This window comes from Agelaius phoeniceus, chromosome Z, assembly GCF_051311805.1.
Source record: "Agelaius phoeniceus isolate bAgePho1 chromosome Z, bAgePho1.hap1, whole genome shotgun sequence".
Classification (NCBI taxonomy): Eukaryota; Metazoa; Chordata; class Aves; order Passeriformes; family Icteridae; genus Agelaius; species Agelaius phoeniceus.
This window is the reverse complement of record NC_135303.1, coordinates 95,633,190-95,657,719: the sequence shown is the minus strand read 5'-3', so window position 1 is coordinate 95,657,719 and position 24,530 is coordinate 95,633,190. Positions and strand designations below refer to the sequence as shown.

The window sequence follows — 24,530 nt, the reverse complement described above, 5'->3', positions numbered from 1 at the left end:
GGCAAAAAAGAACAGGGGCCATCCCCCCCAAAAACTCCTCTAAAAATAAATGCCAAAAACCTGCCTCTTACCCAACAAGAACCAAATAAGCCCCCTTTCTTTCAAACCTTCTTTAAATAAATTTTATAGTTCTAGTTTTCCTAGTTCTATTCACACACATATTTATACCGGACAGTGATGTGTTACGTCATTTATACAATCTATTATGCCTATTCCTATTATCTGTATTTATTCATACTTTGTGGTTTTATCCATATCAGTATATATTGATTGTAAATTTCTATACTTCGATTTACATTTCTATCATACTTTTATTATTCCAAAAATAATCCCATCTCTAACCAAACAAATACCAAAAAACCCTTCTTTTAAACTATATTGAAATAGTGTTATATTTAGAGCTTGCATAATTATATTCACATTTATAGTCACAGTTTATACTGATGCATTCTATTCATAATTACATATCACATATATATCATTCACATCATATAGATAAATTATTATTTTTATTATGTACCATATCTACTGCTACAACTTCTTTTTTCTAATATTTTCAATTTTTATATCCATCTTGATGTATTCATGAGATATTTTTACAATTAGATTTCTACCTTTCTATTATTTGTATTTGTAGTTTTTATAATAAAACCCCTGCTTTTGCCAAACAAAAAACAAAACCATCCTTTCTTTTAAACTACTTTTAATAATATTGTTGTATTTATATTTACCATACCTATAATTTTTTAGATATTATATCATAGTGATGGACTATATTTAGAGCTATTTTATAGCTACTTGCTATAATATATCATCATAAGATACATACAGTATCACTTGTATTACGTGTTGTATGGATTTATGTCACTTTATATTTACAATCCTTTAATAATTTTATATATATATCTGCAAAGATTCGAAACACATTTCTACATTTAAAATTTCGTTTGAGTTGTGTTTATATTTATCATCTCTATTGATATATCTATAAACATACACAATACTCTATTAAAAACTACAATATCTTATTGGAATACACCATGACTTATGTTAACTGTTAAATTTTAAATAGAGATCGAATAGATCAAAATAAAAGTTTATTCCCATTTCTACACATCTACTCGTTTTGTTTAAAGATAGCTATCCTTAGAATTTTACATTTAAAATCCAATTCCTAAATGCAATGACAAAACAAACAGCATCGAATTCCCACCAATGTCTTCCAAAACCATCAAGATACCTCCACCAGCCAAACAACTGCCAGCGAAAAAAACACACAACACTCTTTTCACTAACAGTTCTCATCACATCAGAAAAATTGAACCAAACGAAAAGAAAACCCTTGAGAAACCCACGCAGCAAATCACAAAAACCTCTAAAAGAACCCAAACCAACTCACTCAACTCCAATCAGTGCCACTGACCCTGAACGTTAGTTTAAAAACTAACCGAAATTCTACATCTACACTAACTCAAAGAATAAGCAATACTCTGTCAAAAGAACTTTAGAAAGCGAACTAATGAACGAAATAGAAAAAAAAAAAAAAAAAACCTCAGCCAGTAAAATATAAGAAAATACCTACCCAAATAAAAAAACTACTTAAAAAGACCCACCATATAAACACCCACGTTCCCAAAAATAAAACTGATCAATAACCACCAAATACGTCAAAGGACAACAAGAAACGAAAAAAAAAGAAAAAAGAAAAAAAAAAAAAAGAAAATAATTTGTAAAACAAAAGTCCCCCAAACCAAAGCAACTTTAATTTACGTCAAAAAAATTATTCCCAACTGAAGAATAAACGCATAGAGCCTCATTCGATCAAAATAAAAATACCACCCAGAAATAAACACAAAGCCGAAAGAGAAACGTAACCATTGACAAGATCTCCCAAATGATCCGTAACAATAAAACGTACACTACAATCAAACAAACCAAAGAAATAAAAGCCCTGGAAGACGAGAAACACAAACGCAATTAGAGAGATTTTAAAAACCCCGCTGCTATTAACGACACGACGCCACCTCGAACCCACCGAAACAAACGCTACACGCCCACGCTAATAAAAGCCACGGCGACAGAATTAAAATCCGAGCCGCTGCTTCACCCAACGACCCGTAAAAACCATTGCACGCCTTTAAAAACAGAATAGCCCGGCAAAAAAAATATCCGACTACAGAACTCGATTCAAACCAAACCTTTATCGTCACCACCCGAAGAACCGAGAACCGTACCGGTCAGGAAGAACGCCATAGCCCTTAGCGCATACCCGCTGCGACCAGAACAAACCCGTGCGATCGATCCCTACAAAGCCACCTCCGAACCACGACACCCAAGAACTTGCGGCAGCCCAACCCCGCGCTGCCGGCCCCGGACGGAGCGCGGCTCCCGGCGGCAAAGCGGCTCCTCCGGCGGCTGCTCCGGCGCGCAGGGGCGGCGCCGCCCCGGAGAGCCCCCCCACCCCCGCCCGCTCCCCCTGCCCGGGGGGCCCCGGCGGCGCCCGAGCCCCGCGCCCGGAGCGGACAGAGCGGCCGGCACCGGCCGGGCCGGCGCAGCAGCGCCCGCGCCGCCTCTGCCGCCCTTGGCCGGCCCGGCGCCAGCTGCCCTCGGCTCCGCACGGCGCCTCGCACCGGCAAAGCGGCTCCGCCGCTGCCGCGCCAAATTCCCCCGTGCGCCTCGGCACCCGCCCGGCCCGGGCCGGCAGCGCTCCCGAGCGGCAACGCTCCGGGCCGGGCCGCGGCCACAAGAAGCGCCCTCAAATGCAGCGGCACAGCCCGACTGCAGCCCTGCAAACGCCGCCAGAGCTGCGGCTTCCCGCAACTCAACCCCGAAACTGACGCCGCGGGCGGCGCTCACCTCGCTTCAACAAGGGCAAAGAAATGGCTTCTCCCCTTCAAATTCATCCCCTAGGAGCGCAGAAAAGAAGGGGCTTTCCTCCAATGAAATCCTTCCAGCCATGTGCAAAGGGGGATTTTGACCTCCATTCAAACCCTTGCAAAGGAGGGACACCAGCGCTGTCCCCTCCATTTAAACCTTAGGATGATGAAAATGGGCTGGCTACCTTCAAATCAAAGCCATCCGATGACAACAATACTTTGCCCATTCCCGTTCAAATGGAACGCAGGGATTCCCTGTCACCCCTGGGATACCCCTAACAGCCGGGAAAAGGCAGCTTTTCCTTCAACCGACATCCTTGGAACCGCAAGCGAAAGCGGATTCCCCCCAGTTCAAACACAGACAATATTAGGAGAGTAGCTGCTTGCCTCTCCTTCATTTCTTTTGTCTTCACAAGCTCCCTTTTTGTTCCTGGGGAAGCGGGGAGGGGGGACTGCCAAGATCCAATTGAAAAGGGAAAGGACCAAAGTCCCCGCTCCAAATCCACACGCGCTCACCCGTTCGGCTGCTGCTTCCCGGCACAAAGATTCGTCCCTCGGCACCTCCTTGAAGCGATGCTCCGCGGATCCAAGTGCGTATCCAGGTGTTCGCCCAGACGCTGCCAGAAGCTCTCGCAGTCCTTCCATGAGACAGCCCCGGGAGCCCCCCCACGAACCCCTCTACTCAGCAGCTCCATGCAAAAGGCAGCTGAGGCGAAGCCTCCCCCTAAAACAGCCTCGCCCCCCCGGCAGGAGCCGGCCCCTCATCATCCTCACAGCTCACACCTGGCGCTGCTCCGAGCCCCCCATCATCCTCACAGCTCACACCTGGCGCTGATGCCACTCTCCAACAGCGCCTCTCCCCGTCCAGCACACAGCCCGCTTCTCACAGACACAGAGCCAACAGAAATCTGCTCCGGGTGCTGGCTTTTCTTAGTCCGTCTGCTTCCACAATTCAGACACGGACGTGCGCTGATGGCACTGAGGGAAAGCTTTCCAGTGCACAAAACTGTCATTCTGGTAGCACGCTTTGAGACGCCTGCAGAAAAAGCAGAATCAGCGCCGCCTCCTAAGAGCCCTGCTGAGGAACCCCGCCCTCCTTGGGACACCCAATGCAGCAGAGCTCGAAAAACGAGGGCAAAAGTCAAGCTTGGAGTGGAAAAGGACAATATAAATACAGCAGCCTTTCAAGAAAGCCTTCACACAGTAATAGTGGGAGCCGGTCACATTTCTTCTTTCCTTGCTCTCTGGAATGACATCAATACGAAGTAAAAAACCCACACGAAACACAAGGCAGAGCTGGGATTTGACACGTCTTCCTTTTGGCTCTCGGGATGACAAGCGCCTCTTCCGGGACTGCGACACGCTTTGGGCGCTGGCAGAGAACGGAGGCAAAAGGTGCCAGAGAGCCCTTTCTATCGCCTTCAGCCCCTGCAGCTGTTCTGAGGGTTCCAGGGCACAGCTCGGTCCGTTCCTAGATCAAAACCTCACGGCAGTATCTTCAGAACTACTACGCATCTCCAGTCGGAACCTTCTACGTTCCTGTAAACAAATGAGTGCATAGAGAGGGTTTCTCCCCAGCTGAGTTTAGAGACCAATTCCTATTCTTTAGCAATACCTAGAAAACCGAATGCCTTGCCAGGTTTTAGCATCCTACACCCACTCACCCCTCCCTGTGCATTTGGTGGCAGCTTTGGGTCCCTCTGGGGGACGGCACCCAGCGTGACCCCCGCCCCTCGCCCGCCCCCCACCTGCTCCTGCACCGCCGTGGGGCTCCCTCTCCTGGGCACCTTGGGCTGCCCCCAACGGCATCAGAGCCCCGAGTCTTCACCCCGCCTTTCCCTGACCCCCAAAGAAGGCTCCGAACGAATCCGACTGCCCCGGACAGCAGCGCAGCGCTTCCCCCAAGCCCTTCCCACACGTGCATGGCCCCAGCAAGGGATTCTGCTGCAACAAGAAAGGGGGGGCAGCCCCCAGAAGGCTTGAGGTTCCTGCCCAGCCTCGCTGTCACGGGCCAGGGGCAGCGAGAGAGGGAGCGGCACAGACGGCGGGGACGGCCCGGCACGGAGCGGGGGCCGCTCTCAGCGCGATGCCGGCAAAGCCGCAGCTCCGGCGCTGTCGGCCGCGCTGCTTGAGCGGCACGGGGGGATCCGCCGAGAGCCTCCGGCCCCGCGCGGGGACTCCCGCAAGGGCCCAGGGGCGCCGGGCTCCGGCCCTCGGGGCTTTATTCTCCGGCAGCCCGAGCCCCGCGGCTGCGGGGCAAAGAAGGAAAGGGGGCACGGGAAGAGAGGAGCGAGAGCAGGGCACGACAAAGGGCGGCGAGGGAGCTCGGGCTGTGCAGGAAAGCGGCACGGGAAGGGAAAGCCCGGGACGAGGGTACACGGAGGCTGGGCACAGGAAGGAGACAGGGGGAACAGAAGGGAGTAGCGGGCTAGGGACAGGACAGGAAGGAGCCGGCTTTGCGGGGGGAGAGGGAATGGGGGAAAGGGAGCGAGAGAAGGCGAAGACGGGGAGAAGGAAGGAGGGCTAGAGAGAGGGACAGGCGGGGAAGCCTCCCAGAGCCCCGGCTGCACCCCGAGCCCGGCCCGGCGCCTCGCCCTGCCCGGGATGCTGCGGCGCTCGGCGGAGCTCGGCTCGCTCCGGAGACGCTCGGCTCCAGTCGGCTCTTGGCGCCTCCACTCGGCTCTTGGCGCCTGCATTCGCCTCTTCGGCCGAGCTCGCCTCGCTTCGGCCCAACTCCCAGCCGCTCTGTGCCTTCGGCGCGCCTCGGCTCCGCTCGCCTCGCCTCGGCTCCCCGACGGCGGGCGGGCAAGCGCCGCCGCCTCCCGTTCAGCTCGCCCGGCTCGGGGCTCTCCCGCTGCCGCGTCCCGCGGGCGGCCCGGCCACGGCGCGGACACGACCGGGAGCGCGGGCTCGGGCAGGAGCTCATTAGGCTGGGAGCGCACTGGCGCTAAGCAGCGCGCACGAGAGCAGCAGGCTCGCTTCGCCTGAGCTCGGCTCGCTTCGCTTCAGGCAGCCTCGGAAGCCTCGCCTCGGTTCGCTCGAGGCCGTCAGGGTCGGCCGCTCTCGCCTTGCTTCGGCCGAGCTCGTGCGATTCCCCCGAAGGCGGCGGCGTTCGGTTGTGGTTTTAGAAATATCCTCCTCTATCGATTGGATCTCTCTACAGTTAGATTTATATTTCTAGAATACTTCTATTAATCCAAACAAAAACCCCATCTCTAACCCCATCTCAAATAAATACAAGAAAACACCTTCTTTTAAACGGTATCGAAATATTTTTATACTTTGTATAGTTATACTCACATTTATATTTATCGTTTCTTTTGATGCAATCTATTAATAATTATCTATAATATCTATAAAATTCTAGACATGTATTTAAAGTATTATCTATATTATGTATCGTATCTACTGCTGCAACTGATTTTTTCTTCTAGTTTTAAACTTTATCTGTATGTACTTATGATATCTTTCTAGACTTAGATTTCTACCTTCATATTCTTTGTATTTATCATTTTTATCATCAAAACCCTGCCTATTGACAAGTTAAAAAAACCGCTTTCTTTAACGATCTAAAAAATATTTTTATATTTATAATTTTCCTATTTCTATTTATAATTTGCTCTCTAGTACGTGATAACATACCTGCTCCTGCACCGCAGTGGGGCTCCCTCTCCTGGGCACCTCGGGGTGCCCCCAGTGGCATCAGAGCCCCGAGTCTTCACCCCCCCCTTTTCCTCTAGTTAGAAACTACACTGGAACTTTTTTCTGGAAACAAAGACATGACCTAAATCCTCTCCCCGTGTCCTAGACAGATAGATGTTCAGTTCTTAGTTGCCTGGGCAGCAGTTTCTTCAATAGAATGATAAACAATATGGAAACGTTTTAGCTACAAGCAAATAGGCAAATCGGAACAAGGTCCTGGTGGCCAGCCACTGCAGTTCTTTTGAAGCAATTTTTTAAACAATCAAATACTGATACCACAAAAAATAAAGCAAAAAGCTGACTACCGGCTAAGAAAGAAGGAAAAATTAACTTTTGACGACAACAACAACATTCCAAGGACACAGGCTTTTTTCCAATCTCAGACCTTATTACTACTACCTCTCTTGGGAATTCTCATCGTGGATCCCAAAAGGAATAAATCCCTCAGCGTGTCCTAAAGCACCAAGGAGCTACCTACAAGTGAAGGTGGCTACTTTCAGTGCAGACACAGCTGATGACACAGCAGCAGCACAGTTCTGTGCTGCACAGGGATAATACTGTCTCCTCTTCTCCAGCAGCTGACTCTCTCCTGCCATGGCTTCTGTAAATGCATCAGAGCATGACCTTAACCACAAACAGGCAAGAAAACACCATCAGAAGTCTTTCATTAAGCAGTACAAGAAGGGTTCCAAGCAGAGACCAACAGAATTTCAAGGAAGCAGTATGCAATTAAACCACCTCAGACTCGTTCAAGTATCCGGCAAAATGGAACCATTCAGAAATGACAAAGAAAACCCCCCCAAGTATTTATACAGGAGTCCTTAATGTCAGAAAGGGGATGACAGGTTATGTTCAGATAAGATGAATGTTTATTTGGATCTATAAATAAACTTCTCTCGTGGTCCTTTGCCAAAAAATAGAACCTACAAGTGAACACCTACACCTGCCTCAAGAGACCTAACGAGCCCCTGGCAGCCACTGGCATCAAAGCGCAGTGGATGTTTCTAATCCAGGGGAAGGAGAACAATATCACCTTTTGTTCTCTCCAGTTTGTTTCCTCTGCAGTCCTAGCTGCTCCTTATGATTTTTACAGTCTCTGTATCTTCTCGGGCAGCGCTGAGTCTGACGACCGGGATACGAGAGTCCTTCCCTGCCCTACGGAGAGAACCAGGAAAAAAAGTTCAAAAAAGAACAGGGCAGTTTGAAGTTAATACCTCCGACGAGAAGCAGCACCCGACAAACAGAGCAACGGTGAACAAAGCGTGACACCTCCCTGGGGACAGAAGACTTACAAACTCTCCGGGATTTACAATTCCAGTAACCAAGCCCTTCAGCACAGCAGCCAAGTGTCCCATTAGGTGGTGCTGCACCAAAGCACGATCCGAGAGGTTCCAAAGAGTGAAATGCACGTTACTGTCCAAAGACGTAAAATCTTGCAAAATAACAAAACTACAATAGATCTAAACTACAGGGCAAGAGTACCAGTGTTAGCTTGAGGAGCTGGAACCATCCAGGTGAGCAACTGCTAACTGGATCCTCAACAGAGTTTGAGGAACCCTTCAGGATACAGAAGGGTTTTCCCCAGAAATTGCACAGGCCGAGTTTTGATAGAAGTGCACTTGCCAGATGCTCAGAAACGTCACCCATCCTCCTCCGGGTGTCCTGAGAGAGCTGCGAATGGCTCTCACCTGGTTTGAGCTGGTTCTGTAAGGGCTCAGGCTGAATTTCACCAGATGCAACCAAACTGGGCAACACCCAGTGGGACAGAAGGAACCCAAAGCTTGTTTTACCCAAAGCTTGGGTAAGCAGAGCTCCAGCAAATACTGAGGAAACGGACAGAACGGGGTAACAAATAATAAACATACCTTTTTTAACTTGCCTTTTTTTTTTTTTTTTTTTCAGATGAGCAAAACAATTAAGGAGAAGGTGGAAACCTCACCATGACTGAACATTTCATCACCTGTAAGCTGACCATCCTTAGCATAGAGGACTCCAAATTTAAAATTCACCAATCCCTGGGAAATAAAACCAAATGTTATTTGGTAAACAGTCAAACAGAAGACATAAAAATTTGTTTTCTCTAATCTTTGCATACATCCTACGCATTAGAACATACATTTTATACCATCTCCTAATACATAATGATTTACCTTTAAACTTTGATAGTATAGCATAAAATCATTAACTTAAATTGGTGATCTATTATTATTTAGTTGGTGCTTCAAGTTATTTTTGCTGTCATGTTCAAAAAAACAGGACTTATTTTTACTGTAATGAGCAATTGATTTAGAAGTCATCAAAAGCCCATCAAAATACAAAGCCGTATTCACCGGACGGGTCTGTGAGCAAGAAGTAGTCAGGCTTGTACTCACCTCTTGCCCTTCAAGAACCAATAAATCCTGTCAACAAAAACAGCATCTTTAGCCCCCTCCTATTAAAGATTCTACAAGGATGATGGTTTTATTTGTGTTTACAAGTTTGGATTTGAAATGGCCAGTTCAATGGATAAAGAGACAGTTTAAGTAGTATTAGATTATTATTATTCTTATTATTAGCTACTGGAAGAAACAAACCATTGGTATCTATACTTAATTACTTCTATTTCCAGGAAATCATAAAGAAAAAGAACCAAACAAAGAAAAGTCACTTCCTACCTTTTGTATCTCAGGATGTAAAATGTCTCTTGGGCTCTTCTCCAGTTTCTCCAGACTCCTGGCACTGAAATGCAAATGAACGAGTGCTTTATAGGAGGGCAAGTGCACATTCCAACCCCGAACCCCCAACCGATGGCAGTTACAGCGCTTACAAAATGAATCCTTCCCAGAGCCTCTGGGAAATGGAACGGTTTGTGCAACTGCCATTTCTTCCCCAAAATACTAACTCCCAACACTTCCTAAACTGAGTTTGCATTTTAAAAACAGAAATTAGGGAGACTCAGGGTGGAGATCAGGTTGAAATTGATTTCCTTCTAAAGCACAGGGCTCTGTTCCATCACCCTTCACTTGGGCTCCACACAGAATCACGGGGAGCATTTTAGGAGGGCTCAAGAACCAATTCTATTTCTCTCTTTTTTCTAGTTCTCTCTCTTCCTAAATAATTCAAGGCAAGTCAAATGAAAAAGGACAAGTTCAGCATCAAATTCACACTTTTTCCCTTTGACTGCTCAAGAACAGGCTTTAAAACCACTTCTTGCTGCCTTCAACGATTAAGACTTGCAAAATCATTTTTACATGTGTGATAGGTTTATCATAAAAACCACAGAACGCAAGCTCTGAATTACAGGAAAAGGTACACAGGCAAATATCTCAGCTGATGGTGGCTTATTTCTAAACACAGACCTTAACGGAGATTGCACGGAGAATGTTTCAGTGGGACTCGAAGGGAAAAATATTTTCTGAGTACCCTGTAAACAAGAAAAGCTAGGCTATGTTACAGGACATACCCACTTGTTCTGCATATTCAAATAAGATTATCAATAAAAACAGTTAAGAAGGAAGAAAACCAAGGTAATTTTACTCAGCTATATTCACTGCCGATTTAGAGGGAAAAAAAAGTCACGGGTGCTGCAAAGAAAAAAAAGTGAACCAGAAACGCCTACAGTAGAACTTTAAAACAATTGCTTGGATAAAAGCAGCTCATGGAACGTGAAGTAGAAAAAAAGCGAAACCAGTATCAGACCTGCCTATTTTCTTACCATTGCACAAGAAAATCCGACAAGCGGTAGAAAGTCACTGCCTAAAACCGATCCTAGGATGTAACCGAGAACAATGGAGGCATTTGCTAATCTAAACGGAAACCTTTTCCGGACCCTAGTGTCAAATCACACGTTTTGTCTCTCAGCAGCTCGAGGCTGGAGAGCATTTCCCCTGGGGGTCGGGAGGGCAGGGGCACAAGGGGCTGAGTTTGCCGATCGCACCTGTGCCATCAGAAGGATCCTGCCCGGCGCTCCTTGCGCTCGCCATTCTCCGGGCCATCGCTGTGTTTTACTGCTCAGCGATGCCGCTCCATCTGTTTGCGTGGAAGGAAGAGCCACGAGCACTGAGGCACTCAGCAGCCGTGTCATGCCAGCGATGTCGAGCGCTCTCTGCTCGCAAGGCTGAGCCCGCCGCGGAGCCGCCTCCGCAGCCGCTCGTCCGCCCCCGCCCGCAGCAGCGGTAGCGGCCCGAGGGAGACGGCTGCAGCTCGGCGGCTCCCGCGCCTCCGCCAGCCCGAGGGCAGCCGCCGCACAGTGACCGCGGCAGCGCCCGGCGCCGCTCGCCCGGGGCGGCTCCTGCAGCTCCCGGCCCGCGGCAGCAAAGCACCGCCTGGCGCTCCGCCATCGGCGGGCGGCAGCGCGCCCCGCCCGAGCTGAGCCCCCGCCACCGGGACCGCTGAGCGAGGCCGAGGCACCGGGCGGACGCCCCTTCCGCGCCGCTCGGCTCCGTGCGGGCGGCCGGACGGAGGCTTCGCCCCTCCAGCGTCGCTGCCGCGGCTCCGTCCCGCGTGGCACAGGCGCCGGGAGCTGCCCGCTCCCCCGGCGCGCGGCCGCCTCGGCCCGCCAGCCATTCATATGGCGCGTCGGCCGTTGCGTCAGACGCCGCGCTTTACGGCCGCAGGGCCTGCCGGGAGTTGGAGTCTCGGACTGACAGCCACCGCTCCGTTCTCCGCCACCGGGAGCTGCGCTCCCGCCAGGGGATCAAACGGCTCCTTCGCTCCTGGGCGCGGAAGCACCTTAGGCAGCACCGCCCCTCCCGAATGTCCTTTCTTTTCCACTCCAACTCTTTTTTCTTTTTTTCACTCTGTTTTTCACCCCCTTTTCCACTTCCGCTCTTTCTTTTTCACTCTCACCCTTTTCCTTTTTCATTTTTTTTCTTCCTTTCTCTTCCTCCTTTTTTTTTTCTTCCTTTCCTTTTTCCTTTTCTTTCTTTCGCTCTTTCTTTCTTTCTGTCTGTCTTTCTCTATTTCTTTCTCTCTCTCTTTCTTTCTTTCTCTCTGTCTCTCTCTCTTTCTCTCTGTCTCTCTTTGTCTCTCTCTCTGTCTCTCTTTCTTTCTTTCTTTCTCTCTTTCTCTCTCTCTCTCTTTCTCTCTGTCTCTCTTTCTTTCTTTCTCTCTTTCTCTCTCTCTCTTTCTTTCTTTCTATCTGTCTCTCTGTCTCTCTCTCTGTCTCTCTTTCTTTCTTTCTCTCTTTCTCTCTTTCTCTCTGTCTCTCTCTCTCTGTCTCTCTTTCTTTCTTTCTCTCTGTCTCTCTTTCTGTCTCTCTCTCTCTCTGTCTCTCTTTCTTTCTTTCTTTCTCTCTTTCTCTCTCTCTCTCTCTCTCTGTCTCTCTTTCTTTCTTTCTTTCTTTCTTTCTTTCTCTCTTTCTCTCTCTCTCTCTTTCTCTCTGTCTCTCTTTCTTTCTTTCTTTCTCTCTTTCTCTCTCTCTCTCTTTCTCTCTGTCTCTCTTTCTTTCTTTCTATCTGTCTCTCTCTCTCTGTCTCTCTTTCTTTCTTTCTTTCTCTCTGTCTCTCTCTCTCTGTCTCTCTTTCTTTCTTTCTTTCTTTCTTTCTTTCTCTCTCTCTCTTTCTTTCTCTCTGTCTGCATTCTGTCTTTCTCTTTCTTTCTTTCTTTCTTTCTTTCTTTCTTTCTTTCTTTCTTTCTTTCTTTCTTTCTTTCTCTCTTTCTCTCTCTCTCTTTCTTTCTTTCTCTCTGTCTCTTTTTCTGTCTCTCTCTCTGTCTTTCTTTCATTCTTTCTCTCTCTCTCTCTTTCATTCTTTCTCTCTGTCTCTCTTTCTGTCTCCCTCTCTCTGTCTCCCTTTCTTTCTTTCTTTCTTTCTTTCTCTCTTTCTCTCTCTCTCTCTCTTTCTTTCTCTCTGTCTCTCTTTCTGTCTCTCTCTCTCTGTCTCTCTTTCTTTCTTTCTTTCTCTCTCTCTCTTTCTTTCTCTCTGTCTGCATTCTGTCTCTTTCTTTCTTTCTTTCTTTCTTTCTTTCTTTCTTTCTTTCTTTCTTTCTTTCTTTCTTTCTTTCTTTCTTTCTTTCTCTATTTCTTTCTCTCTCTCTTTCTTTCTTTCTCTCGCTCTCTTCCTGTCTCTCTCTTTCTTTCTTTCTGTCTTTCTCTATTTCTTTCTCTCTCTCTTTCTTTCTTTCTCTCGCTCTCTTCCTGTCTCTCTCTTTCTTTCTTTGTCTGTCTTTCTCTATTTCTTTCTCTCTCTCTTTCTTTCTTTCTCTCGCTCTCTTCCTGTCTCTCTCTTTCTTTCTTTGTCTGTCTTTCTCTATTTCTTTCTCTCTCTCTTTCTTTCTTTCTTTCTCTCGCTCTCTTCCTGTCTCTCTCTCTCTTTCTTTCTTTCTGTCTTTCTCTATTTCTTTCTCTCTCTCTCTCTTTCTTTCTTTCTTTCTTTCTCTCTTTCTCTTCCTGTCTCTCTCTTTCTATCTTTCTCTCTCTATTTCTTTCTCTATTTCTTTCTCTCGCTCTCTTTCTGTCTCTCTGTATTTCTTTCTCTCTCTGTTTCTTTCTCTTCCTTTCCTTTTTCCTTTTCTTTCTGTCTCTCTTTCTTTCTTTCTTTCTGTCTCTATTTCTCTCTTTCTTTCTCTCTCTCTCTCTCTTTCTTTCGCTCTCTTTCTGTCTCTCTCTTTCTTTCTGTCTCTCTTTATTTCTTTCTCTCTCTTTCTTTCTGTCTCTGTCTCTTTGTCTCTCTCTCTCTTTAATTCTTTCTCTCTTTCTTTCGCTGTATTTCTAATCTTGGCTTTCCATTCTAGCTTTAGAATAAAAAAAAGCAGCAGTAGAAACGTTCAGCCGACTGGGGAGTGCAAAAAACCCCAAAACGGCAATGATTTTAGGAAAACTATTTCCTCCATGGGAGCCTGAAATTTTCTACAGCTGCAGGTAACATAGAGCTTTTATTTCTTCTTCTATATAGATTATACTTTATACTCTATTTATACATCGCCCCCTGCCGTCTGCTTTGGCGCACTGCAGGCACAGCGCCCCCTGCCGTCTGCATGGGCGCACTGCAGGCAGAGCGCCCCCTGCCGTCTGCATCGGCGCACTACAGGCACAGCGCCCCCTGCCGTCTGCATCGGCGCACTACAGGCACAGCGCCCCCTGCCGTCTGCATCGGCGCACTACAGGCACAGCGCCCCCTGCCGTCTGCATCGGCGCACTGCAGGCAGAGCGCCCCCTGCCGTTTGCTTTGGCGCACTACAGGCACAGCGCCCCCTGCCGTCTGCATGGGCGCACTGCAGGCAGAGTGCCGCCTAATGACGTCAGCCCGTCGACACGGCGCCCCGCCCAGGACACGCCCACTCGGGCGGCCCTCGCCATCTTGTACAGCACCCCTTGTCGGCCAGGGCGCCGCCAGCCTGTACGGCAGAATTTTACGGCAGTCGCGCTTTACGGCACAATTTTACGGCAGTCGCGATTTACGACACTTTTACAACAGTCGCGCTTTACGACACCTTTTACGACAGTCGCGCTTTACGACACCTTTTGCGACAGTCGCGCTTTACGGTACCTTTTGCGACAGTCGCGCTTTACGGCACCTTTTACGACAGTCGCGCTTTACGGCAGTTTTGCGACAGTCGCGCTTTACGGCAGTTTTGCGACAGTCGCGCTTTACGACACCTTTTACGACAGTCGCGATTTACGGCAGATTTGCGACAGTCGCGCTTTACGACAGCTTTTACGACAGTCGCTCTTTACGGCACCTTTTGCGACAGTCGCGCTTTACGGCACCTTTTGCGACAGTCGCGCTTTACGGCACCTTTTACGACAGTCGCGCTTTACGGCACCGTTTACGACAGTCGCGCTTTACGGCACCTTTTGCGACAGTCGCGCTTTACGGCACCTTTTGCGACAGTCGCGCTTTACGGCAGTTTTGCGACAGTCGCGCTTTATGGCATTACCCTTTATGGAACTTTTATGGTACTTTACCGCACTTTACGGTTTTTATTTTGCTTTTAATCTATTTTTGTTTTTTTTTTTAAATTTTTTTTTACTTAATGTTTATTTTTAATTTTTCAAGCTTTTATTTTTCTAATTCTATTTTTTATTTACTTATTATTTTTAATTTTTCTATTTCTAAAGCTTTTTATTTTATTTTTTAAATTTTATTTTTTATTTAATTTTTAATTTTTCTATTTTTAAAGCATTTTGTTTTTAATTTAATTTTTAAAAAATTTTTCTATTTTTAGGGCTTTAATTTTATTTTTTAATTTTATTTTTATTTTTCAATTTTTAAAACACATTTTATTTTTCTAGTCATATTTTTTATTTAATTTTTATTTTTAATTTTTCTATTTATAAGGAATTTATTTTATTTTTTTATTTTATTTTTGATTAAATTTATATTTTTTTCTATTTTTAAAGTTTTTATTTTTTTTTATTTAGTGCTGCCTAGACCAACTCAAGCTGGTGATTGTGGTGGTGTTTGAGGGTCTTGCATTACGGCACTACCTTTTATGGAACTCTTACAGCACTTTACAGTTTTTATTTTGTTTTTCATTTATTTTAAATTAATTTTGTTTTTTTACTTTTATTTAATTTTTATTTTAAATTTTTCTATTTTTAAAGCATTTTTATTTTATTTTTTAATTTTATTTTTTATTTACTTATTATTTTTAATTTTTCTATATTTAACGTTTTTTATTTTATTTTTTATTTTTTAAATTTACTTACTATTTTTAATTTTTCTATTTCTAAAGATTTTTATTTTTTATTTTTTTAAGTTTAAAGTTTTCTATTTTTAAAGCATTTACTTTTTTATTTTTATTTTTTATTTAATTTTTATTTTTAATTTTTTTATTTTTAGAGCTTTAATTTTATTTTTTAATTTTATTTTTTATTTTTAATTTCCCTATTTTTAAAGCATTAATTTTATAATTTTTATTTTTCTATTTTTAAAGCTTTTATTTTATTTTTCTTTTTTTTTTTTTTTATTTTTAATTTTTCTGTTCTTAAAGGTTTTTATTTTTTTTTTATTTAGTGCTGCCCAGACCAACTCAAGCTGGTGATTGTGGTGGTGTTTGAGGGTCTTGCATTACGGCACTACCTTTTATGGAACTCTTACAGCACTTTACAGCACTTTACAGTTTTTATTTTGTTTTTCATTTATTTTAAATTATTTTGGTTTTTTACTTTTATTTAATTTTTATTTTTAATTTTTCTATTTTTAAAGAATAGAAATTATTTATTTATTTATATTTTATATTTTATTTATTATATTTATTTATTTTATTACATTTCATTTGGTGCTGCCCAAACCTGCTGTAGTGCATTTTTATACTTTATAATACTTTGAAGTAGTTTTGTTTTGTATCCCCATATTTTTCCCAAATCGTTTATCCCAAACTGTACCCCCCTCCTTCTACCTGTGTTATCCCTCTCCCAGGATGAGATCATCCCCAAACCCCCACCCTGGCTCTCTGTCAATCACTCAGCCTCCCATCCCCTCCATGCAGAAGTTTCGGTCCAAGTCGTCCAGTGATCAGCCAGAGGCCAGGGGTCAGCCCCCCGAGCCTTGCCCCATACGCTGTCCTGTATGTCTATGCCCCAGCATCCATCCCTTAGGGTCACTTATTGGTTGGTAAAATGTTATCTACTTTCGGTTTCCACCTCCCTTTAAATGTAACCTTGGCACATCTCCCTGGGGCTCTTGGCAGGAGGCCCCTGAGGTGCAGGAGCTCCTTTGGGACTCCTAATAAAACCTTGGATTAACCCCTGCTAAGAGTCGGCCCTTTATCATCTACCGATGTCTCTGGTGTCTCTTGTGCTGCACAGGGGCCTAGCCCAGGTGCCCTCAGCACCCTCGGGGCACAGAGAGTGTCTCCCCCCAGCCCAGGTGCCCTCAGTTCCCTCGGGGCACACACAGAGAGTGTCTCCCCCCAGCCCCGGTGCCCGCAGTACCCTCGGGGCACAGACAGTGTCTCCCCGCTCTCGGCCGTGTCAGGGCTGCCCCCCGGTGTCTGCCGACTCGGGACCGCACAAACCCGCTCGGCTGCTGATTGTGGCGGTGTTTGAGGGTCCCCAGGACGAGGGAAGAGACGAGAATCTTGACTCCACCTCTCAGAAGGCTGAAATATTATTGTATGATCTCTATTATATTAAAAGAAAATGAGATAGTAGAACTATACTAAAAGAGCAAGGAGACATCAGAAAGCTGGAAAGGAATGAATAATAAAAATAATAAAATAAAATAAAATAATAAAAACCTGGGACTGCTCACAGCCCCGACGCAGCTGGACCATGATTGGTCATCAAGTAGACACTGCACAGGAGACTAATCCAAGATGCCCCTGTTGCTAAACCATCTCCAGCCCACACTCCACAGCCAGCAGATCGTTATTGGTTCCATTTCTGTTCTGAGGCTTCTCAGGAGAAAAATCCCAGCAAAAGCATTTTCATCAAACACGTCAGTGCCAGGTGATGGCACAGGCAGCATCGGCCGGCCGAGGTCACTGTGTCATCCCTGCCAGCCCAGGTGTCACAGCAAGGAGGAGAGAGTTCACCCTGTGCTCACCCTGCAATACAGAGCAATACAACACACATATTAACACAAGATGATAACCTTTTTCTATTTTCTTTACATGTGGATTTATTGTTATAGGAAACCCAAAACAACAAAAGCACACAAAAAACAACACTCATCTACAATTAACACCCCCTTCAGATGACACACGAAGTCACCATCCCTCTCATCACAACTGCTAAATTACACCCCAGCAATCATTGGTCCTCGGGAACGTGGTTCCCGGGAGCCTCAAAAAAAATCTTCCTGCCTGACAAAAACCCCGGTCCCTGGACAGTCCGCGCCCAAACTCTGGTGATGAGCGTCGCCTCACAGACCGACTGGGACCGAGGAAAAAAAAACAGCCGGCGGGGGGGAAACCCAGCTGGGGATTTTTTATTCTAAATTTAAAAATGAGTTGAAAAACTTGAAAAGCAAAAGTCACACACACAAGGTTAAATCCAGTAATCCAGTCGGCATGCGCTGACACATGCAGAGATGAGCAGACGCAGACAGACACAGACACATGCTCTCACACACGCTCACACGCTCTTCCCACTTACACACTCGCTGCGGCCCTTACTCGAGACGCTGAAGAACGTGCTGCCACACATCTTCTGGCTGCGCTCCTTGACGTCAGTTGGTAGGTTCTGGGGAAATCGGTAGCCTCGGGGACCTGTGAGACGACAGGAAGCGGTCAACGAGTGGCTATCTGACAGCTAGGACTTGTCTCCACTCTGGACCAATAAGTTTTCTACCCAAAATCCCATAAAAGACAGACGAACAGTAAAGTTTTTATAACTCTTCTACCTGACTGTGACTACGTGCCCGGGCAGGGCAGCTCCAACCATAAGTGGTACAATATAAGTACACACAACAATCTAAGTCGATGCATACAGTGCAAGTGTACATAGAGGGTAGGTACATACAGTATAAGCCAGCACAGGTACACACAGTATAAGCCAGGACTTGAGATAACTCGCTGGAAGATGAATTCTTGAGTCCTATACCCTTGAGAAGATGGAACCTATAGAAGTACTGCAGTCACATGAGGAGGGTGCAAGACACTCCCTCTAGCAGTCCAAGAAAATGGCATGGAAAAAAAGGCACTACCAAAGCTGGTAGTGAGAAGGAAGATGGATGAGAACATCTTGTCCGTTTGAGACATTCCTGTCTCAAAGAGTAAAAATGTAAAGATGCCAGAGTAAGGGATATCCAGAAAGGAACGTGAGTAGAATACAGCCTATATGGCACAGAATAGTGCCGATAAAGCATTGAGACGTAATAAAGGCCTATGACGTGGAAGACAACGGACACAGACACGGACAACACAGACACGGACAACATAGACACAGAGACAAGTGGCAACTGCCTGGCACTGTCCCCTTAGGCACCCGAGATGCCTAGCGCAAGATGTGCCAGAGGCTGATGATGCCAAAGGAGAGGAAGCCCTATGACGATAGCATGTGATGATGAAATGTAACTCGTTAAAAGAAGTTAGTGCCACAGCAGTTAAGAGGATGCTCGAGAGGCTCAGCGAGCCTAGAGAAGGAAGCCGACGGCCAGGTGACCGTGGCTGTAGCTCCGGACGTGAAGGCGAGCTCCTCAGGGGAAAGATCCGTGACGACGTCGGGCCGAGGAAGGCGGACAACGCAAAGTTCACGAGAATGCTGAGATGGGTCGGAACTGCCCTGCCCGGCAAAGGCTCTGGTCAGGCTGAGGAGAAATCCTCTCCCTCTTCTTCCTCTTCTTCCAGAGAGCTGGTCCCACTACAGACCTCTCCGCTAAGCTGACATCAAATTGCCCTCTGTGATAGTAAAGGTTTTTCCCCTTCTCCCAACTGCTGGCCCCGACACTTATCTTTTGGAAAAGGAGCAGACAAAATCCATCCTCGGTCGGACGTGGATGGTGAAATGTGCTCCGTGTGTGCCTCGGTGCTGTTGTTTCCAACCTTTGGCTACGAGGCTCCTCAGGGTACCTAAGACAAAACAGAAAAGGTGACTATTGCCGTCAAAAACAGTAATCCCCAGGGCTCCTCCGCACCCCTGCCCCGGCCCACCTCAAATCTTGATTTGACTCCAGAGGGTGCCCAGAAGATACCTGCAAAAAGAATAGGTACACACTGAGCATGCTGCTGTGTAACACTCACCTGTGAGTCAGCCTGCCTAAACACCGACTCACCTGCCCTCCTCTGTTCCTTGGCATGCCTAGGGCAGCGACAGCACCTGCAAAGAAACAAAGCAGAAAAGCATGCTGAGACACTGTGAAAACACAACCTCCCAAATCTGACAAGGATGCCACACTGATACCTTAAGCTGCACACAGCTGGAATGGGCATGCCCGGCCAGGATAGACGGCAAGTGGACCACCTAAAATAAAAAGTGGAGATGCTAAGAGCTGCACCAGAAACTGAGACATCAGCAAAAACAACTGCTTCTGTACACTACTCAATGCTCACCTCGCCCACTCGGCCTTGACTTCCTAAAAAGAGAGCCATCATTTATGCTCTCTCTACAGAGACAAACAGTGACTGACCTGCTCGGGGGAATCCCCTCACCCGGGATGGGGGGCTCTGCCCTGGATTTCATCCTTCTGCACCTGAAAGAAAGGACAAAAATCAAAGAGCTGCAGGATAACTTAAGAGCTCCAGACATCTTGTGCCCATCTACAAATCCCACCTAGAGTCCAACGACACCCCACATTACAAACATCAAGTCCCCGGGACTTCTCCTATTGCACCAGGCTATGCAGCAAGGCAGAGCAGCTCCAGCACAAATGTGTGCAGACACCCGTGACACAGGACAGGACAAACAACGGGGACACAACAGGAACAGAAATCTCTGGGTAAGGAAAATGACAGCGAGCACCAAGAGGATGCAAAATTAGAGGACCGAGGTGAAACTGATGGCGGGCTGATGAAGTTCAGAGAACCCTGGAGGAACAAGATGCTAACTGAATGATTTATTCCAAGAACTGCAAAGATGGATGCCCGAGAATCCTACGGTCAGAAGCCTCTACCTGTCCCCACATTCTTACAAGTCCTAATCCATCATAACAGAACCTTGCAGGGTGCAGCTGTCCATACAGCTCAGAACAAGACCTGAAAAGACATCTGACTGGATGCTTCGAAAAAGAGTTGCCATTCTGATACCTGTCTGAGCTGCCGAGTTAAAAGTTCCATGGCATCGGTGCCAGGGCAAGGAACGCTGAGAGTACAGATACTAAGACTGGTGCCAAGGTTTCTGACAGGCCCCTCAAAGGGCTATGATAAAAGACATGAGATATCCAACAACACATAATACACAAAAGACAAGTGACACAATACACACTGGGACTGCTCTGCCCCGCTCACCTCAGCACTGGGATCAAAAGTGAGATTTTGCTTTTATGGGGCCTAAGGGGCCACTTCATGGACACCCCCCCACCTCCAAAGCTACTCACCTCCAAAGCGGACTCAAATCCCCCCCTCCCAGTAATTCCCAAACCAGCACCCTGCTTTCATCCCCCCTGGGGGTCGTGGCCCTCTACTTCTCTCTCAGACATCTGGGGATGCCGGTCTCAGGTGCAAAGAAAGGCCACCTCGTCAGCTGGGAAGGTCCTGCTGGCACCAGGCTGGTGTCTCTTAGACAGCTGTATTAAAGAAAACCAAACATCAATGCCTGATCGTGGCACCACATTGGCCAAAACCCCACAAGTCTGCTCCTCACCCTTCTCTTAAGAACGCTCAGCTGCTCGGGCCGCATGCTTCGGGCACGCTCAGAGACCGAGGCCGTCATCACAGTGGACGCCTGGGTTAAGAGGAGATGAGGTGATTTGGCACGGCTGAAACCTGAGTGGACCCTCGCTCCTCCCCCCTACTTCCCTGACTCACCACAACTCCTGGGCAGCTGCCGGAGGCCACCTGGATGGCACCTTTAAATAGAAAAGTTCAGGGTTTCATCACCAAGTCCTGTAATGCATCCACAGGGCTCACATTTGCAGGAAACCCGGTGCATCGGCTGGCTGGTGACAGGGGCTTGGCATACTCCGAGTGGATTGCCTAAAGTGCACAAACGAGAATGGAAGCTTAGAGCTGCACCAGAAATTGAGACCTGAGCAATAACAACTACTGCTCTCCACTGCTCACCTTGACAGCTGGTATCCACATCTGCTTCCTAAAAAGAAAGACAAAGAACAGTGCTGTAACAGAGTCACCATATACACTTCTGCTGCAGAGACAAACGGGGCCTCACCTGCACGGGGGAAACCCCTCACCCGGGATGGGGCCCTCTGGCACACATTTAATCCATCTGAATCTGAAAAAAAAGTTAGGACAAAACTCAAACTGTTGCAGGATAACTTAGGAGCTCCAGACGTCTTGTGTCCATCTACAAATCCCATCTAGAGTCCCACTACACCCCACATTACAAACTCCCAGGGACTTCTCCTACTGCACCAGGCTATGTGGCAGGGCAGAGCAGCTCCGGCACAAATGTGTGTGCTGACACCCATGACACGGGACAGGACGTGACAGACAGGGGGGACACAACAGGAACAGAAATCTCCTGGCAAGGAAAGTGGCTGCAAGGACTCAGAGAACGCAAAAGGAGATGACCAAGATGAGACAGATAGCAAACTGATGAGGCTCAGAGAACCCTGGAGGAAGATGCTGGCTGAAAGATTTATTCCAAGAACTGCAAAGATGGATACCCAGGAATCCTACGGTCAGAATCCTCACCCTAACCTCGCATTCTTACAAAGCCTAATCCGTTGAAATGGAGCATTGCGGAGCACGGCTGTCCATGCAGCTCAGAACAAGACCTGAAAAGCCACCTGACTGGATGCTTCCAAAGAGAGATGCAGTTCTGATGCCTGTCGGAGCTCCCGAGTCAAAGGTTCCATGGCCTGGGCACCAGGCTGAGGAACACTGAGATCACAGATTCTAAGAATGGCGCCAAGGTTTCTGACAGGCCCTTCACAGGGCTAAGATAAGAGACATGAGATACCCAAACATCACATAATACACAAAAGACAAGGGACACGATACACACCGGGACTGCTCTGCCCTGCGCACCTCAGCACTGTGATCAAAAGTGAGACTTTCCTTTTATGTGGCCTAAGGGGCCACATCTTGGCTACCCTCATCTCCAGAGACAACTCAACCCCCTCCCCCCCAGGAGCCCCAACCCAGCACCCTGCTTTCATCCCCTCTGTGGGTCGTAGCCCTTGACTTATCTCTTGGACATATGGAAATCCCAGTCCATGTCAGGTGCGAAGGAAGGCCGCCTTGTCAGCTGGGAAGGTCCTGCTGGCACCGGGCCGTTGCCTCTTAGACAGCTATATCAAAGGAAACCAAACATCAATGCCTGATCCTGGCACCACATTGGCCAAAACCCCACAAGTCTGCTACTCACCCTTCTCCTAAGAAGGCCCGGCTCTTCGGGTCGCACGCTCCGGCCGCGCTCGGAGGCCGATGCCATCGTCGTGGGGTGCGCCTGGGTTAAGTGGACAGGAGGTGACGTGGCATTGCTGAAACCTGAGTGGACCCTCACTCCTCCTCCCTACTTCCCTGACTCACCGCAACTCCTCGGCGGTTCCTGACGGCTGCCCGGAACGCGGGGCTCGCGAGAGCGGCAAACCCGGTCTGGCGGCCCGTTGGGGATGGGAGCTTGGCATGCTCCGAGCAGATGGCCTAAGGCACAAAAATGAGAATGGAGACTTAGACTTGCCCCAGGAATTGAGACCTCAGCAACAAGAAAGGCTACTGCTCACCTTACCCTCTTGAACTTGACTGCTGAGATCCTGCTATACTTGCTAAAAATAAGGACAAAGAACAGCGCTGTAACAGGGTCACACTTGACACATCCCCTGCACAGACAAATGGTGACTGACCCGCTATGGGGAACCCCCTCACCCGGGATGGGGTGCTCTGCCATGGATGCATCTGCACCTGCAAGAGAGTTAGAACATATGTCAAACACCTGCAGGATGACTCAAAAGCTGCAAACACCTTATATCAATCTAGGAACAGCATCTAGAGTCCAAGTACACCCCACATGAAAAATTTCAACTCCCCAGGGCTTGTCCTATTACAAAAGGCTATGCAGCAGGGCAGAGCAGCTCCGGCACAAATATGTGCAGACACCCGTGACACAGGACAGACAGGACACAACAAACAATGGGCACACAACACAGACAGAAATCTCTTGGCAAAAAGGATTACTGCGAGCAACGAGAGCATGCCAAATGACATGACTGAGGTGAGACTGATGGCAAGCTGATGTGGCTCAGAAAACACTGATGGAAGAAGATGCTAACTGAATGATTTATTCCAAGAACTGCAAAGATGGATGCCCGAGAATCAGACCGGTCAGAAGCCTCTACCGGTCCTCACATTCTTTCAAGTCCTAATCTGCCATAATGGATCCTGGCAGGGCATAGCTGTCCATACAGCTCAGAACAAGACCTGAAAAGACATCTGACTGGATGCTTCCAAAGAGAGATGCAATTCTGATACATGTCTGAGCTCCCCAGGCAAAGGTTGTAAGGCATGGGTGCCAGGCCAAGAAATGCAGAGATCACAGACGATAAGAACAATGCCAAGGTTTCTGACAGGACCCTGAAAAGGCTAAGGTAAGAGACATGAGATACCCAAACAACACATAATGCACAATAGACAAGGGACACAATACACACCGGGACCGCTCTGCCCAGCGCACCTCAGCACTGGGATCAAAAGTGAGATTTTGCTTTTATGGGGCCTAAGGGGCCACTTCATGGACACCCCCCCACCTCCAAAGGGGACTCAAAAACCCGTCGCAGGATTTCCCAAACCAGCACCCTGCTTTCATCCCCCCTGGGGGTCGTAGCCCTCTACTTCTCTCTCAGACATCTGGGGATGCCGGTCTCAGGTGCAAAGAAAGGCCACCTCGTCAGCTGGGAAGGTCCTGCTGGCACCAGGCTGGTGTCTCTTCGACAGCTGTATTAAAGAAAACCAAACATCAATGCCTGATCGTGGCACCACATTGGCCAAAACCCCACAAGTCTGCTACTCACCGTGCTCCTAAGAACGCTCAGCTGCTTGGGCCGCACGCTTCGGGCACACTCAGAGACCGAGGCCGTCGCCACAGGCGACGCCTGGGTTAAGAGGAGATGAGGTGATTTGGCACGGCTGAAACCTGAGTGGACCCTCGCTCCTCCCCCCTACTTCCCTGACTCACCACAACTCTTGGGCAGCTGCCGAAGGCCACCCGGATGGCACCTTTAAATAGAAAAGTTTAGGGCTTCATCACCAAGTCCTGTAATGCATCCACAGGCTTCACATTTGCAGGAAACCCAGAGCATCGGCTGGCTGGTGACGGGGGCTTGGCATACTCTGAGTGGATTGCCTAAAGTACACAAACGAGAATGGAAGCTTAGAGCTGCACCAGAAATTGAGACCTGAGCAATAACAACTACTGCTCTCCACTGCTCACCTTGACTGCTGGTATCCACATTTACTTCCTAAAAAGAAAGA

At 47.5% G+C, this 24,530-nt stretch overlaps 2 long non-coding RNA genes across 4 annotated transcripts in view; both read right to left on the bottom strand.

Moving 5' to 3' along the window:
* Positions 1 to 11,123, bottom strand: part of LOC143692015 (uncharacterized) — a 142,817-nt gene extending 131,694 nt beyond the window's left edge. The window contains exons 1-4 of one of the 3 annotated variants that reach the window (XR_013179866.1): positions 10,495 to 11,123; positions 9,233 to 9,296; positions 7,612 to 8,593; positions 6,831 to 7,179 (exon numbers count right to left, since the gene is read on the bottom strand). This is a non-coding gene — a long non-coding RNA (uncharacterized LOC143692015). Of the gene's footprint in view, positions 1 to 6,830; positions 7,180 to 7,611; positions 8,594 to 9,232; positions 9,297 to 9,916; positions 10,405 to 10,494 lie in introns of those variants that run through there. The other 2 variants (XR_013179869.1, XR_013179868.1) reach the window with 2 other exon arrangements.
* An 11,332-nt stretch (positions 11,124 to 22,455) lies between these two features.
* On the bottom strand, positions 22,456 to 23,935 carry LOC143692119 (uncharacterized). The gene is made up of 3 exons (XR_013179986.1): positions 23,855 to 23,935; positions 22,929 to 22,964; positions 22,456 to 22,828 (listed from the first exon to the last, which is right to left on the bottom strand). It is a non-coding gene; the product is annotated as an uncharacterized LOC143692119 (long non-coding RNA).
* Positions 23,936 to 24,530: the final 595 nt, after the last annotated feature.